The sequence below is a fragment of the Tursiops truncatus genome, unplaced genomic scaffold (genome assembly GCF_011762595.2).
Source record: "Tursiops truncatus isolate mTurTru1 unplaced genomic scaffold, mTurTru1.mat.Y mat_scaffold_54_arrow_ctg1, whole genome shotgun sequence".
Lineage (NCBI taxonomy): Eukaryota > Metazoa > Chordata > Mammalia > Artiodactyla > Delphinidae > Tursiops > Tursiops truncatus.
In genome coordinates, this window is record NW_022983341.1 from 77,606 (window position 1) to 82,170 (window position 4,565).

Sequence of the window (4,565 nt, forward strand, 5' to 3'; positions counted from 1 at the left end):
GGCCCGAAGCCACTGGGAGCCACCATTGAGTTGGCACGGCCCCTAAGACCCAGCAACGCCACCCTCGCCCCCACGCCACCGTCCGAGCTCAGGACCCCGCCCCAGGTGGCCGGCAGGCCCGGGGAAGCGGCCTGGGCCCTCGATCCCGCTCCCGCCCCCGGCCATGGCGAAACGGCGGAGGGGCGGCTTTTTCCGTATGGAGCTGTGGAGAGCCACCCCGGCAGACAGGTGGCGGCGCCGGGGCTGGGCTGCAGTGGGGGCGGCCAGGTGCAGGTCGAGGGGCTCGCGGGCCGCACGGACGGCCCCCGGGTCCGCGGCCACGTCTGGTTCCCTTCAGGCCACCCCCCGGAGCGTCTGGTGTGCCTCTGCCTTCCAGGGACGCCTTCTGGCCGCCTGGCCGCTCAGGCAGGCGGGGAGCGCCCCATCAGACGCTGGCTGTGGTGGAGGGGCCTGAGGAGGTGGGGCTTGCAGCTGTGCCGGGCGGGGGCGGAGATAGCCGCGAACGCCGCGAGCGACAAAAGGAGAAGGCGGAGCGGGGGGCAAAAAGCCTAGAGCACCCGGTCTTCCCTAAGAGGTCTCCCATCCAAGTTCTAACCAGGCCCGACCCTGCTTAGCTTCCGTGATCGCGGCGAGATCGGGCCCTTCTAGCTGCTTCGGCAGTGGATGCCGGCGGGGTGGCGGGCTGCCTCTTGAGGCGCAGCTCAGCAGGCGCTTGGGCCTTACCGTCAGCCCAGCGGCCCGCCCGTCCCGGCAGGGCCCCGCCGCCCGCCTATGCAGGGGAACGGGGTCTCGGGCACCTGGGGGTGGCGGAGGTGCTGGCGACCACCCCGCCCAGGGCGGGCGGGAGCCAGCAAACCTTTGGGAGCTAGGCGCCACGCCCCAGATCCCGCAGGCCGCCTCACGGGGATGTGGCCCAGGAGGCTTCCGGGCCCGGAGACCGCGGGCCCTTGGGCATCCCCCCTGCCCGCCCACGCTGCGCTAGGCGCAGCTCAGACGCAGACCGGACCGGCCCTCCTGCCCGACAGAAGCTGGCCCGAAGCCACTGGGAGCCACCATTGAGTTGGCACGGCCCCTAAGACCCAGCAACGCCACCCTCGCCCCCACGCCACCGTCCGAGCTCAGGACCCCGCCCCAGGTGGCCGGCAGGCCCGGGGAAGCGGCCTGGGCCCTCGATCCCGCTCCCCGCCCCCCGGCCATGGCGAAACGGCGGAGGGGGCGGCTTTTTCCGTATGGAGCTGTGGAGAGCCACCCCGGCAGACAGGTGGCGGCGCCGGGGCTGGGCTGCAGTGGGGGCGGCCAGGGGCAGGTCGAGGGGCTCGCGGGCCGCACGGACGGCCCCCGGGTCCGCGGCCACGTCTGGTTCCCTTCAGGCCACCCCCGGAGCGTCTGGTGTGCCTCTGCCTTCCAGGGACGCCTTCTGGCCGCCTGGCCGCTCAGGCAGGCGGGGAGCGCCCATCAGACGCTGGCTGTGGTGGGAGGGGCCTGAGGAGGTGGGGCTTGCAGCTGTGCCGGGCGGGGGCGGAGATAGCCGCGAACGCCGCGAGCGACAAAAGGAGAAGGCGGAGCGGGGGGCAAAAAGCCTAGAGCACCCGGTCTTCCCTAAGAGGTCTCCCATCCAAGTTCTAACCAGGCCCGACCCTGCTTAGCTTCCGCGATCGCGGCGAGAATCGGGCCCTTCTAGGCTGCTTCGGCAGTGGATGCCGGCGGGGTGGCGGGCTGCCTCTTGAGGCGCAGCTCAGCAGGCGCTTGGGCCTTACCGTCAGCCCAGCGGCCCGCCCGTCCCGGCAGGGCCCCGCCGCCCGCCTAGGCAGGGGAACGGAGGTCTCAGGGCACCTGGGGGTGGCGGAGGTGCTGGCGACCACCCCGCCCAGGGCGGGCGGGAGCCAGCAAACTTTTGGGAGCTAGGCGCCACGCCCCAGATCCCGCAGGCCGCTCACGGGGAAGTGGCCCAGGAGGCTTCCGGGCCCGGAGACCGCGGGTCCTTGGGCATCCCACCTGCCCGCCCACGCTGCGCTAGGCGCAGCTCAGACGCAGACCGGACCGGCCCTCCTGCCCGACAGAAGCTGGCCCGAAGCCACTGGGAGCCACCATTGAGTTGGCACGGCCCCTAAGACCCAGCAACGCCACCCTCGCCCCCACGCCACCGTCCGAGCTCAGGACCCCGCCCCAGGTGGCCGGCAGGCCCGGGGAAGCGGCCTGGGCCCTCGATCCCGCTCCCGCCCCCGGCCATGGCGAAACGGCGGAGGGGCGGCTTTTTGCGTATGGAGCTGTGGAGAGCCACCCCGGCAGACAGGTGGCGGCGCCGGGGCTGGGCTGCAGTGGGGGCGGCCAGGTGCAGGTCGAGGGGCTCGCGGGCCGCACGGACGGCCCCCGGGTCCGCGGCCACGTCTGGTTCCCTTCAGGCCACCCCCGGAGCGTCTGGTGTGCCTCTGCCTTCCAGGGACGCCTTCTGGCCGCCTGGCCGCTCAGGCAGGCGGGGAGCGCCCCATCAGGACGCTGGCTGTGGTGGGAGGGGCCTGAGGAGGTGGGGCTTGCAGCTGTGCCGGGCGGGGGCGGAGATAGCCGCGAACGCCGCGAGCGACAAAAGGAGAAGGCGGAGCGGGGGGGCAAAAAGCCTAGAGCACCCGGTCTTCCCTAAGAGGTCTCCCATCCAAGTTCTAACCAGGCCCGACCCTGCTTAGCTTCCGCGATCGCGGCGAGATCGGGCCCTTCTAGGCTGCTTCGGCAGTGGATGCCGGCGGGGTGGCGGGCTGCCTCTTGAGGCGCAGCTCAGCAGGCGCTTGGGCCTTACCGTCAGCCCAGCGGCCCGCCCGTCCCGGCAGGGCCCCGCCGCCCGCCTAGGCAGGGGAACGGAGGTCTCGGGCACCTGGGGGTGGCGGAGGTGCTGGCGACCACCCCGCCCAGGGCGGGCGGGAGCCAGCAAACTTTTGGGAGCTAGGCGCCACGCCCCAGATCCCGCAGGCCGCTCACGGGGAATGTGGCCCAGGAGGCTTCCGGGCCCGGAGACCGCGGGCCCTTGGGCATCCACCTGCCCGCCCACGCTGCGCTAGGCGCAGCTCAGACGCAGACCGGACCGGCCCTCCTGCCCGACAGAAGCTGGCCCGAAGCCACTGGGAGCCACCATTGAGTTGGCACGGCCCCTAAGACCCAGCAACGCCACCCTCGCCCCCACACCACCGTCCGAGCTCAGGACCCCGCCCCAGGTGGCCGGCAGGCCCGGGGAAGCGGCCTGGGCCCTCGATCCCGCTCCCGCCCCCGGCCATGGCGAAACGGCGGAGGGGCGGCTTTTTCCGTATGGAGCTGTGGAGAGCCACCCCGGCAGACAGGTGGTGGCGCCGGGGCTGGGCTGCAGTGGGGGCGGCCAGGTGCAGGTCGAGGGGCTCGCGGGGCCGCACGGACGGCCCCCGGGTCCGCGGCCACGTCTGGTTCCCTTCAGGCCACCCCCGGAGCGTCTGGTGTGCCTCTGCCTTCCAGGGACGCCTTCTGGCCGCCTGGCCGCTCAGGCAGGCGGGGAGCGCCCCATCAGACGCTGGCTGTGGTGGGAGGGGCCTGAGGAGGTGGGGCTTGCAGCTGTGCCGGGCGGGGGCGGAGATAGCCGCGAACGCCGCGAGCGACAAAAGGAGAAGGCGGAGCGGGGGGCAAAAAGCCTAGAGCACCCGGTCTTCCCTAGAGGTCTCCCATCCAAGTTCTAACCAGGCCCGACCCTGCTTAGCTTCCGTGATCGCGGCGAGATCGGGCCCTTCTAGGCTGCTTCGGCAGTGGATGCCGGCGGGGTGGCGGGCTGCCTCTTGAGGCGCAGCTCAGCAGGCGCTTGGGCCTTACCGTCAGCCCAGCGGCCCGCCCGTCCCGGCAGGGCCCCGCCGCCCGCCTGGGCAGGGGAACGGAGGTCTCGGGCACCTGGGGGTGGCGGAGGTGCTGGCGACCACCCCGCCCAGGGCGGGCGGGAGCCAGCAAACTTTTGGGAGCTAGGCGCCACGCCCCAGATCCCGCAGGCCGCTCACGGGGAAGTGGCCCAGGAGGCTTCCGGGCCCGGAGACCGCGGGCCCTTGGGCATCCCACCTGCCCGCCCACGCTGCGCTAGGCGCAGCTCAGACGCAGACCGGACCGGCCCTCCTGCCCGACAGAAGCTGGCCCGAAGCCACTGGGAGCCACCATTGAGTTGGCACGGCCCCTAAGACCCAGCAACGCCACCCTCGCCCCCACGCCACCGTCCGAGCTCAGGACCCCGCCCCAGGTGGCCGGCAGGCCCGGGGAAGCGGCCTGGGCCCTCGATCCCGCTCCCGCCCCCGGCCATGGCGAAACGGCGGAGGGGCGGCTTTTTCCGTATGGAGCTGTGGAGAGCCACCCCGGCAGACAGGTGGCGGCGCCGGGGCTGGGCTGCAGTGGGGGCGGCCAGGTGCAGGTCGAGGGGCTCGCGGGCCGCACGGACGGCCCCCGGGTCCGCGGCCACGTCTGGTTCCCTTCAGGCCACCCCCGGAGCGTCTGGTGTGCCTCTGCCTTCCAGGGACGCCTTCTGGCCGCCTGGCCGCTCAGGCAGGCGGGGAGCGCCCCATCAGACGCTGGCT